Source organism: Schistocerca americana, chromosome 8 (assembly GCF_021461395.2).
Source record: "Schistocerca americana isolate TAMUIC-IGC-003095 chromosome 8, iqSchAmer2.1, whole genome shotgun sequence".
NCBI classification, from domain to species: Eukaryota; Metazoa; Arthropoda; class Insecta; order Orthoptera; family Acrididae; genus Schistocerca; species Schistocerca americana.
This window is the reverse complement of record NC_060126.1, coordinates 519,983,868-519,999,248: the sequence shown is the minus strand read 5'-3', so window position 1 is coordinate 519,999,248 and position 15,381 is coordinate 519,983,868.

Sequence of the window (15,381 nt, the reverse complement as noted above, 5' to 3'; positions counted from 1 at the left end):
CCTACGTATGTGTTATTTATTGAGTTAATTTTTGGACATTCATGTGAATGGTGTTGACACATTAGATGAAACAGGAAAGAATTTGGACAATTCTGTGATTTTTAGTTTGAAAGATGACTGTTGTACTAAATAAAATCAAGAACAGAAATAGAGTACTTTCCACTCCCCCCCTCCAAAAAAAAAAAAAAAAAAAAAAAAAAGAAGCTGCAGGAATAACTTCCAGTGACAAAAGAAATGGCCGCAAAACTTCTGTTAAATGAATGAGGGAGAAAATGCTTAAAACTTAAATAGTGTGCAAAGCCAAAGCCAGTTTCATTTCACAAAATCTTAACATGTATTGTATAAAGGGACGAATACTTACACAATGTATAAAATATGTACCAAAATGAAACTCACAAAAGTGTGAAAGGAAAATTATTCAGAAAGTTTAGAGCTGCCTGTAAGAGTGCATCATTACTGAGGTAGACCTATGAGACTGGGTGCTCTAAATTGCAAGTGAGATGAACATTAATATTTCCAGGCTTCTTGAAACTGTATGGAGAAGGACATCACAAAACTATGAAGTTTATCTCAAGTAAACATGTAGAGGAGATGTCATTAATAGGGAATACTATACAGAAATTTTTAGTTGATGAAGCTTCTTGTGATCCCTTAAAATGCTGTGTACAAAGCCAATCAGTCAGGTTTCATGGAGGAACTGCTTGCAACCTGCACTTTATCATTTCGAGCGAAATAAAAGCTAGTCTCTTGCTCACTCGATCGAACCTGTGATACATTTGACAACAACAATGCCAGTGGTAAGTTATCAGTGGATTACCATTTATGTAGCTTCGTATCTGTCTTCAGGAACCTCAAGGCACATTAGAACCAAAAGTTTTTTTAAAAAAGTATGTTCACTTCTAAAATTCTTGTTACTGATGTAATAAAATCAGTAAAAATGGGTGAGAATAATTTTCAATGTTACATCTGAAACATCTTCTAATCATTTGCAGAAAATAATTCATTGGTTTTTTGGACTCTTGATGTCGTCCCAATGGCACCTCTTCAGGAGGACTATGGAAAGGCAGTTAATATCATTTGGATTCCACCTGGAACTAATAGTGTGATTCAGCATCTGAGAAAAAAAATCAACAGTGTAAAGCATTTGTCATTTTCTGATAGCTCTTTCTCATTTCAAGTTCATCAGCAAAATAGTATTGTTAAAGTTCAGTCAACTCTGCACTATCAGTTGAGTCTGGCTTTGGTAACTAGAGACTGTCATCATGTGTGTGTGAGTTGCATCTGCATGAATGTGTGTGTGTATTTTATCTATTCTGAAAAGGCCTATTTGGCTGAAAGCTTTGTTTGACAGTTTTTTGTTGCGCCTATCTGCAATTCAGCACCTCTGTTATATGGTGAGTAGCAACTATCCTTTCCATAATATTGTGTTTTAGTTAGTTTTGTGTTTCATAGATCATTAGAATGACTCTTTCATCAAAATGATGTGGAACAAGTCAGTTTACAGGATATGTATACATGATTATTGTTAATATTAACGAACACATTAACATTTTAGTCCTACTCATGCAACTACATTTAATTTTTTGTTTATTCTTGACCTCCTAACCCTCTGTTCCAGTTCTGTCCAAATAAAACTAGTAGTTACTGTGAAGTGCTTGAATACATTAATTTTTCTTTTACCTGGTGTTGCTGGTGTAAGGAAAATTTTTGTTTCCATCGTGCAATAGACCCTCTACAACATTCAAAAATTACCGTAACAACTGTGCTACAGACGTAGTCATAAAATTTTTAATGTCAACAAATTTTAAGTCCCAATCGACAGCATTCGTCTTTAATGTAACATCATACACCGCCCTGATTTTCTTTTGTCTGCTAGTCACTTGTGTAACAACTGATATGAACTGCAAGTTATAAAAAAATTAATGATTTGAGGCATTGTTGGTATGCTTTTAAGCGTTTAAAAGTCATACGTGTGCACTTTGGACTTAGAACTATGTGGCAGTGCATTTTCTTATCATGGCTGCGTCTGCTTATTCGCTGATTCGTGTGTTAGGCAGGAAGGGCTTTGCAAACCACTGTTATAAGCAATTCTTCATGTGGCAAATAAGTAACTTTAGCAATTTTTAAATACTTGCAGTGTGCCACAGCAGCTAAAATTCTAACAGTGCATTTCTTTCGGTGTATTCGTCCTGTGTGCAAAATTCCAGGATAGGTTTCGACATGTCGGATCTCACCACTTGTAACACAACAGAACGGCATCTAACAATTTTTTTGCATAATTAATTCTGTAACCATAATGTATCTGTGTTGTAATTTCTGTCATATGTATCTTTAATTATTTTATTATTGTTGTTGTATAATTAAACGCCGGGCGGGGACTACTCAAGAGGATGTTGTTATCAGGACAAAGAAAACTTGCGTTCTATGGATTGGAGCGTGGAATGTCAGATCCCTTAATCGGGCAGGTAGGTTAGAAAATTTAAAAAGGGAAATGGATAGTTTAAAGTTAGATATAGTGGGAATTAGTGAAGTTCGGTGGCAGGAGGAACAAGACTTTTGGTCAGGTGAATACAGGGTTATAAATACAAAATCAAATAGGGGTAATGCAGGAGTAGGTTTAATAATGAATAAAGAAATAGGAGTACGGGTAAGCTACTACAAACAGCACAGTGAACACATTATTGTGGCCAAGATAGACATGAAGCCCACGCCTACTACAGTAGTACAAGTTTGTATGCCAACTAGTTCTGCAGATGACGAAAAAATTGATGAAATGTATGATGAAATAAAAGAAATTATTCAGGTAGTGAAGGGAGGTGAAAATTTAATAGTCATGGGTGACCGTAATTCGAGAGTAGGAAAAGGGAGAGAAGGAAACATAGTAGGTGAATATGGATTGGGGCTAAGAAATGAAAGAGGAAGCCGCATGGTAGAATTTTGCGCAGAGCATAACTTAACCATAGCTAACACTTGGTTCAAGAATCATGAAAGAAGGTCGTATACATGGAAGAACCCTGGAGATACTAAAAGGTATCAGATAGATTATACAATGGTAAGACAGAGATTTAGGAACCAGGTTTTAAATTGTAAGACATTTCCAGGGGCAGATATGGACTCTGACCACGATCTATTGGTTATGAACAGTAGATTAAAACTGAAGAAACTGCAAAAAGGTGAGAATTTAAGGAGATGGGGCCTGGATAAACTGAAAGAACCAGAGGTTGTACAGAGTTTCAGGGAGAGCATAAGGAAACAATTGACAGAAATGGGGGAAAGAAATAGAGTAGAAGAAGAATGGGTAGCTTTGAGGGATGAAATAGTGAAGGCAGCAGAGGATCAAATAGGTAAAAAGACGAGGGCTAGTAGAAACCCTTGGGTAACAGAAGAAATATTGAATTTAATTGATGAAAGGAGAAAATATAAAAATGCAATAAATGAAGCAGGCAAAAAGGAATACAAACGTCTCAAAAATGAGATTGACAGGAAGTGCAAAATGGCTAAGCAGGGATGGCTAGAGGACATGTGTAAGGATTTAGAGGCTTATCTCATTAGGGGTAAGATAGATACTACCTACAGGAAAATTAAAGAAACCTTTGGAGAAAGGAGAACCACTTGCATGAATATCAAGAGCTTTGATGGAAACCGAGTTCTAAGCAAAGAAGGAAAAGCAGAAAGGTGGAAGGAGTATACAGAGGGTCTATACAAGGGCAATGTACTTGAGGACAATATTATGGAAATGGAAGAGGATATAGATGAAGATGAAATGGGAGATATGATACTGAGTGAAGAGTTTGACAGAGCACTGAAAGACCTAAGTCGAAACAAGGCCCCCGGAGCAGGCAACATTCCATTAGAACTACTGACAGCCTTGGGAGAGCCAGTCCTGACAAAACTGTACCATCTGGTGAGCAAGATGTATGAGACAGGCGAAATACCCTCAGGCTTCAAGAAGAATATAATAATTGCAATCCCAAAGAGAGCAGGTGTTGACAGATGTGAAAATTACCAAACTATCAGTTTAATAAGTCACAGCTGCAAAATACTAACGCGAATTCTTTACAGAAGAATGGAAAAACTGATAAAACCCGACTTCGGGGAAGATCAGTTTGGATTCCGTAGAAATGTTGGAACACGTGAGGCAAAACTGATCCTACAACTTATCTTAGAAGAAAGATTAAGGAAAGGCAAACCTACATTTCTAGCATTTGTAGACTTAGAGAAAGCTTTTGACAATGTTGATTGGAATACTCTCTTTCAAATTCTGAAGGTGGCAGGGGTAAAATACAGGGAGCAAAAGGCTATTTATAATTTGTACAGAAACCAGATGGCAGTTATAAGAGTCATGGGGTATGAAAGGGAAGCAGTGGTTGGGAAGGGAGTGAGACAGGGTTGTAGCCTCTCCCCGATGCTATTCAATCTGTATATTAAGCAAGCAATAAAGGAAACAAAAGAAAAGTTCTGAGTAGGTATTAAAATCCATGGAGAAGAAATAAAAACTTTGAGGTTCGCCGATCACATTGTAATTTTGTCAGAGACAGCAAAGGACTTGGAAGAGCAGTTGAACAGAATGGACAGTGTCTTGAAAGGAGGATATAAGATGAACATCAACAAAAGCAAAACGAGGATCATCGAATGTAGTCGAATTAAGTCAGGTGATGCTGAGCGAATTAGATTAGGAAATGAGACGTTTAAAGTAGTAAAGGAGTTTTGCTATTTGAGGAACAAAATAACTGATGATGGTCGAAGTACAGAGGATATAAAATGTAGACTGGCAATGGCAAGGAAAACGTTTCTGAAGAAGAGAAATTTGTTAACATCGAGTATAGATTTAAATGTCAGGAAGTTGTTTCTGAAAGTATTTGTATGGAGTGTAGCCATGTATGGAACTGAAACATGGACGATAAACAGTTTGGACAAGAAGACAATAGAAGCTTTCGAAATGTGGTGTTACAGAAGAATGCTGAAGATTTGATGGGTAAATCACGTAAGTAATGAGGAGGTATTGAATAGAATTGGGGAGAAGTTTGTGGCACAACTTGACTAGAAGAAGGGATCGGTTGGTAGGACATGTTTTGAGGCATCAAGGGATCACAAATTTAGCATTGGAGGGCAGTGTGGAGGGTAAAAATCGTAGAGGGAGACCAAGAGATGAATACACTAAGCAGATTCAGAAGGATGTAGGTTGCAGTAGGTACTGGGAGATGAAGAAGCTTGCACAGGATAGAGTAGCATGGAGAGCTGCATCAAACCAGTCTCAGGACTGAAGACCACAACAACAACAACAATTAAATGCCAAAGAATTAATTCAAACAATGGAAGCTCTACATAGGAATAGCAAAAAGTAGGAAAAGATAAGAGTGCTACTTATCCTATAGAAGACACATTATGTTGCAGACAGGCACAATTAAAAGACATTTACATAAAGCTTTTGGTCACAGCCTTTATTGGTAAAAGAGAGACACACACCATACAAGTAAACACACTCTTTGCACACATGAGTGCCAACTCCAGCATCTCGGGCCAGCAGAGAGAGTTGCTAGTGACAAGTGGTCAAGTGCAAATGGTGTGTGCAGGAATTTAAGATTTGTAATACATGCCCAGGCATATTATGTGGTTCTGAACTTGCACAGTACATTATCATGAAGAGGAATTAATATTCAAGAACAGTACTGTTTATTCAAACCTGTTATATGGAGTGACAATAAAGAAAAGCCTGTTGCCACACTTTGTCAGTGAACAATGCCTTACATCACACCAGCAGCAGCTCATCAAAGTAACACCCAACCAGTTTCATCTTTAGATTGAACAAGGCTAGCCAACACAGCAGTTTTTCTTAACTGAACAGCAAAGTGTTTAGTGCATCAACTGTTAGTGTAAATGAACTTTATCTCAATCATTTACCTAACAGGAACCTACCCTATCACCATTATTGACTCTGAAAATACCACCAATGGAAGAACTGGAAAATAATGAAAGTAATGAGCTTATTTAATTTTGGTGAAATTTACAAAACTGAGTACTATCCAAAACTGTCATTTAAAAATGGTGAATTTTGTTGCTTGGTAGAAAAACTACTTAAAGAATAATTCATAACAGTAAAAGTATAATTTAAATGAATATTAACAAAATATTGTTTCAGAATAATACAGTTCATGTTTTTTTGTGCGCACTGTGAACTCTGCTCACATTTGCAAATTATGTAACAGTGTAGTGTAAAATTACTTATTCCTTGCTAAATGTAACATTATGAACTATCCAGAAATAACTTACTATAACAGAAAACAGCCCAAACTATAGAACAAGCAGGATTCCGAAGCAATTTTAGCACTATTGGCCATATTCTGAATGTCAGTGAAGTGAGAAGCAGAGCAAATGAATACCAACTTCCTCTCTGCATTGCCTTTGTTGATTTTGAAAAGGTGTTTGACTCCATCAGTCATATAGCTGTCCTCCAAGCTTTGAGTGAGCAAGGAGTGAGAGCAGCGTACATTGAAATGCTCAGCAATATCTATGAGACTTCTTCAGCTTATGTTAATATGGCGAATCAACTCAAGAATTCCGCATAATGAGGGGTGTCACGCAAGGCGATCCCATCTCCCCAAAACTGTTGTCAGCTGTATTGAAAATTGCTATGTCAAAGCTGAGCTGGGAAGGTAAGGGAATTAGAATTAATGGAAGAAAGCTTACCAACTTGAGATTTGCTGATGATATTGCCCTACTGGCCAACGACTTCGCAAAGCTCCATAACTTAGTTACAGTGCATTGGAATGTCAGTTGGTTGGCTTGAGCATGAACCTTTCCAAAACAAAAGTAAAGTCCAACAAATGGGTCCCAGCCGGAGATGTAGACATTAAGGACAGTCCATCAGAAGAGGTCAGTGAATATATCTACCTTGGTCAGATTATAAATATGATGGGAGGCACAAGGCCAGAAATCTATCGGTGCATCGAGCTTGGCTGGCAAGCATTTGGGAGGAATTCAACAGTATTCAGATCAAAAATGCCAGTAAATCTGAAGCAAACAGTATTTGATCAATGCATTCTTCTTGTGCTGACATATGGTTGCAACACATGGACACTAAACTCATTTACAAAATGGAAACTTAGGACAGCACAGAGAGCCATGGAAAGATCAGTGCTGGGCTATACAAGAAAGGATAGGAAAAGGGCAGATGACACCCCTGCTGTGATGAAGGTTAATGACATCTTAGAGACAGTAGGCTCCTCGAAATGGCATTGGGCTGGCCACGCCACAAGCAGAAAAGACAGCAGATGGACGAAGCTAGTATGATATCTGAGAGAGCACTGGAGGCCTAGAGGAAGAGCACCGGACAGATGGGACAAAGACATCAAGAAGATCGCTGGTAGCACCTAGCAGAGAACTGGCCAAGATTGTTCCACTTGGGGAGGACTGCTGAAAGCCTACCTGATTCCACGACTTGAAGAGGTCACATCATTTAATGACTGAATTGGCTGATGATGATGATGATGAACAGAAAACAAGTATTTATGGATACTTCTATTTGCATTTCTGAAATCAGTGAAAGTTAGCATTACAATGAGTAACATAAAGCTGTTCATTACGCAAAATGTTTTGAAAACAATTAACTTTTTTGTGCATGTATTCAGTACAAATTATTCTACTGGTTGTCTGATTGACTTTAATTCATCATCTTAACTATATTTCTACATCTGAGATTGAGACATCTGAGATTGAGTCAGTGCCTTTGTTTCCAAATGCAATGATTGGTTCCCAATTACAGTTTACAAACAATTAATAATCATAAAGTAATTTCTGCTCATACAGTGAGCTGGCAACCATTCTTAAGTAATTTGTGATATAAAATTATAACAGATTCAATTTATTTCTTCCAAATTTCACTAACTATTTTTTATTTTTACCTTTTTTGTCAACATTTCTTGTAATTATTATTGTGCAAAAATAGTCAGTGAATAACAATTCAGTTGTAACTGTAGCTGCACTTATCTGGATTTTCATTATTCTTTGTAATAGATGCCTTTCTAAAACAATGGAGAATATTTGGTTCACATGTCATTTAAAAATCCTAGTTAACTGGAAGTGTAGGTCCATTATACAGTCCCTTGTCAGAGTAGTGAATAGTAGACTACAATAAGGGGATAACTATAACACCTTATCGCATTTCAATACGTGATTATCGTTTACTGCTTTCACAAGGAGACCAAGTGCACAATAGTAATGTCCATTGCCTTACTTTTTCAATATTGAATATAGAGTCTGGAATTGATACAAGGAGTACAGCAGCATCTTTACAACCCGGGTGTCATTAGCGGGTATCTTAGTGTGTACGGAAGTGGAGAGTGAACTATGATTTACGTAACAAGTAACTGCAAACAGTCTAGGAGCCATCAGTGGATGTCCTCAGGAGATTGAAACTATGTTTTATTTGCAAATTACCTTAAACAAATTGTGTGTAAATTAAGGAACTTTATACAATAGGGACTTGCCGAATGAGGCAGTGCAGCAGTTACGACTCTGACTTCATACTCGGGAGGGTAGAGTTGTCCTCTCCGGCCATCCTGGTTTGTTGTTTCTGCAGTTTTCCTGGATCACTAAGGCATATACCGGGATGGTTCCTTAATCGGTCATGGCTAATCACCTGTCCTATCCCCACAGGCTGCCTGTCCTATCCTTATAAAGGATGTTACATATGCTGTGTGTTGTATATTTTGGGCTACTAATTTGCACTGTATTACCCTGACAAATCCTATATCAAAATAAGTTGGTCCTTGGATGAATAAACAAATAAAATAAATTCCAGTACACAAACAAAGAGGCATTTAAGCAGTCATTTTTCCCCATGTCCCATACAAAAATGGAATGAGAAGAAACCTTAACACGCGGTGCTATGGGAAGTGACCTCTGCCTTGCACTTCACAGTGGTTTGCATAGTATAAATGTAGAAACAAATAAGTTTACAAAATAGTGACTGTTCAAGCTTTATTTGGTTAGACTATAGAATATACTATTTTTTCCCCAAAACTATCATTAATTCCAATTAATTCACTGAAGGTGTCCGCCCCCGGTAGCTGAGTGGTCAGCGTGACAGAATGTCAATCCTAAGGGCCCAGGTTCGATTCCCAGCTGGGTCGGAGATTTTCTCCACTCAGAGACTGGGTGTTGTGTTGCCCTAATCATCATCATCATTTCATCTCCATCAACGTGCAAGTCGTCGAAGTGCCGTCAACTCAAAAGACTTGCACCAGGCGAACAGTCTACCCGACGGGAGGCCCTAGTCACACGACATTTACATTTACTGGAGGTAATTAAACAATTTGTATTAGTCAATTACATATTCAATGGATCGTTTGTATGATAGGTTACAATGACAGGTCCGATTAAATGCAATTTAATATACCACATATTTAAACATAGCTGCCTGTTGTCTACGTACAGGTGAGTTTTCAAAACTGCTGAAACATATTTAGTATACTTAGTTAACACCAGAACCAAGCTTGGATCTAATTTTTTTGCACTACATATGCTCAGAGTTTCTATTAAATGTTCCTCAATGGATCAGAGTTTCAGAAAGGAAATTTCTGCTTGTTATCAAATTTAGTTTGCCCGTTAGTTTTCAGTAAGCAGTCACACAAGACTGTCACATAGACTCTATAAGTAATCAGTTATCAAAAGTAACATACTTAATAAGACAAATTTGAGTATCAGTATGAATGAATGAAAGATTGTTGCACAACTCCTATAATGTATTTTCAATAGCCATGTAACACTGCATGATATTATGAGGCAACTTTTCTGGGAAAAAAAGAAAAAACAGATTTATGCACCACAAGAATAATGTCACATGTTGCAAGGATACATAATTAAAAAAAAAAAAAAAAAATTTGTTACGTCATTCAGAACATCAGAAAAATATATCTAAAAACAAAGATGATGTGACTTACCAAAAGAAAGTGCTGGCAGGTCGACAGACACACAAGCAAACACAAACATACACACAAAATTCAAGCTTTCGCAACAAACTGTTGCCTCATCAGGAAAGAGGGAAGGAGAGGGAAAGACGAAAGGATGTGGGTTTTAAGGGAGAGGGTAAGGAGTCATTCCAATCCCGGGAGCGGAAAGACTTACCTTAGGGAGAAAAAAGGACGGGTATACACTCGCACACACACACATATCCATCCACACATATACAGACACAAGCAGACATATTACCTGTTTTGAACAAGTAGCAAGTATTTGTTGTAGAAAATTCTGTAATCAGTTTCCTATCTTTTTTGCAAACCTAGAGAATAGCATAAAAAACTCAGTGTCTGTGTGTGTGTGTGTGTGTGTGTGTGTGTGTGTTTGTGTCTGTATATGTGTGGATGGATATGTGTGTGTGTGCGAGTGTATACCCGTCCTTTTTTCTCCCTAAGGTAAGTCTTTCCGCTCCCGGGATTGGAATGACTCCTTACCCTCTCCCTTAAAACCCACATCCTTTCGTCTTTCCCTCTCCTTCCCTCTTTCCTGATGAGGCAACAGTTTGTTGCGAAAGCTTGAATTTTGTGTGTATGTTTGTGTTTGTTTGTGTGTCTGTCGACCTGCCAGCACTTTCATTTGGTAAGTCACATCATCTTTGTTTTTAGATATATTTTTCCTACATGGAATGTTTCCCTCTATTATAACCAAGAACATCAGAAAAACATTGATAAGGACAAAGTCCAAAAACATTCTGTCTTAATTAACAAATTCCAACTGACTATATCTGTATAACAAGTTTTCTCTTGTTCCTGTGACATCATACGCATCTTCACGGCCACTCTTCCTCTATAGCGCACACCGTATCTCCAAGGTAGGAACTGACAACATCAAGTAAACTTCTTGATTAGCAGGTACTCCAAACTAGGTATGAAGTTTATCATCGTCCCTACTTGCAGATCGATCCCTCTCATGACACATGTACGTAAACAAAACATACATCCAAACAGCAGATTATATATTACCTTTGAAGACGAACTTTTCATAGTGATGATCATCATTCATCAGTGTAAAAAAATGCCTGTGCAACACATCATTTCATGAAACTGATATCTTACACTACAGAATCCTCCCCTTACACGAATGATGTCATTAGTACTGTGAAACACTAACCCATCAGTAAAAATTTAAAGTTGAAATTCATTTTAATCTTCTCACTACAAGCATTACTATCATATATCCCTTCAATGAACAATCAAAGTTGAATTGTATTTTCATTCATATTTATTAACGGTGGAATTCTCCGCCCACATCATTTCATGAAACTGATATCTTACACTACAGAATCCTCCCCTTACACGAATGATGTCATTAGTACTGTGAAACACTAACCCATCAGTAAAAATTTAAAGTTGAAATTCATTTTAATCTTCTCACTACAAGCATTACTATCATATATCCCTTCAATGAACAATCAAAGTTGAATTGTATTTTCATTCATATTTATTAACGGTGGAATTCTCCGCCATAGATTGTAACTCACAAATCAAAGGTATATATTACACTTTGATTAAGTATCTTAAGATTTATGCCTGTTAGTCATTTTTCTCACTATGGATATGAAACCTCAGATAACAAATATTTATTTATTATCCACATGGATCATTACACAGTTTTACAATATTTGTGTTCTCTCGTGAACTACTCATTAATAAGACCTACAGTCCAGTAGTAATTTAGTTGGACAGTCCATAATTCATCTAATCAAGAACATTTATTCCAGAACTCTTGTTTTTCTAGCCATGCACATAAAACGTTTGTACATCACTAGACATGTGCTACACCTCGGGCAAGAAAATTAAGAAAAGAATAGAGACTCTACAAAACTGTCAGAGCTATAGAGGAATACTTCCCTGTGTGTTTGTTACAGGGAACACCAAATTCATTGTTATGGCACCAGTTAGTTCATCAAACACCTTCAGCCTTTATGAACTGCCACCAAACCAGAGGAGTTACCTGTTTTGAACAAGTAGCAAGTATTTGTTGTAGAAAATTCTGTAATCAGTTTCCTATCTTTTTTGCAAACCTACAGAATAGCATAAAAAACTCAGTTGTCTCTTTACTATGTGATATTTAATTTAGCATACCGAACAGGTTAACCAACTCACATAAATTGATCTTCCACAAAAAGATTATCTCTGTATGTTATTTATCCACAGTGACAGTGTCCCTATATTGTGTCCTCCTTTTCCTCTAGGTCATCACATTGTACATACATAAAGGTTAGAGTACAATATCCTGTTAATAGCATTTACCACATCACCTTCTCCTCCAATGCTCTCCGAATATATGGTGCAGCAGGTGTACATGGGTTGTCAGCCCATCATGCATACACTTCATACCTAAGGGTATATCCTCCTTGATCCCCCTTCCCCCAATGAAAAGTGGTGGAGCTAAAACACGGCTCCACTCAGAAAAAGAAACAACTTACAATATCTCGGATGTGTAATCAATTTTCCTGGCGTAAGTTTGTTAATTTCTACTGTTTGCCACAAACTAATGTACAACTATGTACGATGTAAGGTATATTTCTTATGACACATATCTTTTGATTGCATGTATGTTATAGAGACCTTTTTCTTTTCCACTCAAATGGTCTACTAAGAAATCAGCCTTTGGATGTGAAACCCCTATAATTTTGTACAGACCTTCATAATGATGGAAAAACTTGCTCATTTCTTTCTTTAATTGTGAGCTATGAAGAAAGACTTTCATTAGCACCATTGTGTTTAAAATTAGGTCACATTAATACGTACTTTCATCTATATAAGTGTAACCAATAATATTGTACGCATATTTGAAAAATGGTGGTCTACACACTAGGAAAACTTTCTTTTCTGTAATAAAAGTACCATTAAATACTGGTCAGGTAATTATAGGAATTAACATGCATTAGGTAGTGACTCAAATTCATCTTAACACAATTCTTTCCCTTCAACAACAAACAAATAACATGTAGATGTTCTCATTGCCTCAGATAGGTAAATAAGAGTAAGTAAATAAAACCATAAAATCTTCACCATCACCAACATCATAAACGAAAAATCTCCCAATTCAGATATTGGTTTTCAAGAGGCACACTACATTGGACAAGTACTATGGTGTCCTCAGCATAAAATAACCAAACCACCTCCAGGATTCAGGCAATAGACACATCTTAAGCCTAGGCTTCTGACTGTCATTGAACAATACTTTTATTGTTATCTGACACCAAGTATCTACTTAAACAGCACACCTGAGATAATGCAGCATACACTACTGATGAACCTTACTATTTCTACAGAGAATAAATTACAATACACAGTGAAGTGTCAAAGAAACTGGTATAGGCATGTGTATTTAAATACAGAGATATGTAAACAGGCAGATTACGGTACTGCAGTCAGCAACGTCTATATAAGACAAGCGTCTGGCACAGTTGTTAGATCAGTACTGCAGCTACGATGGCAGGTTATAAAGATTTAAGTGAGTTTGAATGTGTGATTATAGTCAGCACACGAATGATGGGATACAGCATCTCCGAGGTAGCAATGCAGTGGGGATTTTCCCTTACGACCACGTCATGAGTATATTATGAATCCGGTAAAACATCAAATCTCCAACATCGCTGCGTACAGAAAAAGATCCTGCAAGAAATGGATCAACAACAACTGAAGAGAATCATTCAACATGACAGAAGTACAACCCTTCTGCAAATTGCTGCAGATTTCAATTCTGGGGCATCAACAAGTGTCAGTGGGCGAACCATTCAATGGAACGTCATAGCTATGTGCTTTCGGAGCTGAAGGCCCCCTCGTGTACCCTTGACGACTGCACGACACAAAACTTTACACCTCACCTGGGTCCGTCAACATGGCATTGAACTATTGATGACTGGAAACATGTTGCCTGGTCGGACGAGTCTTGCTTCGAATTGTATCGAGCGGATGAATGTGTACGGGTATGGAGGCAACTTCATGATTCCATGGGCCTTGCATGTCCGCTGGGGACTGTTCAAGCTGGTGGAGGCTCTGTAGTGGTCTGGGGCGTGTGCAGTTGGAGTGATATGGGACCCCTGATACATCTAGATATGCCTCTGACAGGTGACACACACGTAAGCATCCTGTCTGATCACCTGCATCCATCCAAGTTTGCATTCCGACAGACTTGCGCAATTTGAGCAGGGCAATGCAACACTCCATACATCCAGAATTGCTACAGAGTAGCTCCAGGAAAACTCTTCTGAGTTTAAACACTTTCGCTGGCCACCAAACTCCCCACACATGCACGTTATTGGGCATATCTGGGATGTCTTGCAATGTGCTGTTCAGAAGAGCTCTCCATCCCCTCGTACTCTTAGGGATTTATGGCATGGTGTCAATTAATTCCCTCTAGCACTACTTCAGACATTAGTCTGAGTCTATGCCACATCGTGCTGCGGCACTTCTGCGTGCTCGTGGTGTCCCTACACAATATGAAGTAGGTGTACCAGTTTCTTTGGCTCTTCAGTACATTTTATGTAAAAGACTTTCATACAACACTACTCCATTCAAATGTGTATTCCTGTTCCAATACTTTGTAAAAGAAACAATAAAAGCCACAATATGCTTTGGTACATTTACTCATATCCAACCTTGTCTGACACAGGCTATGCTCAAGGCTTCAATCTTCATCAGCATTGTTTCAGTTACAGTACCTTTCAAAGGTGGGCTTCTGAGCATGGTACACTTTAGCACACTCCCATGGACATGTAAATGTTTTCTAAAATCAATTTCCTTAGTTTTAGTTAATTTATCCCACATTTTCTGTGTTTCACTATCTGTTCTATACTGTTTTTTGCCTTAGAATGAGGTGTACCTCCAGATCACAATTCTTTTCTTGTACTTTGTTATTGACTAAATCAACTACAAGCTTCACCAAAGTAGCAAGGATAGAGGCTGACATTGCAACTACATCCAAATCTTTGCTTTATACATCTACATCTACATTCTGCAAACTACTGTGAAGTGCATGGCGGAGAACACGTCTCATTGTGTCAGTTAGTACGGTTCCTTCCCTTTCCATTCACATATGGAACACTGGAGAATCACTGTTTAAATGCCTCTGTGCATTCTGTAATTAAGCTAATCTTGTCCTCTCTTATGCCTATGTGAGCAATACGTAGGATGTTATAATATACTCCTAGGATCATCAATTAAAGCCAGTTGTTGACACTTTTTAAGTAAGCTTTCTCGGGGTAGTTAACATCTATCTTCAAGGGTCTACCAATTTAGCTTTTTGATTGATTGATTGATTTCTTTATTAATCCATGTAACAATTTACATTGTGTGGATTTCGTCAGCAAAATCATATACAATACAATATACCTACAATTTATACACATAAAAT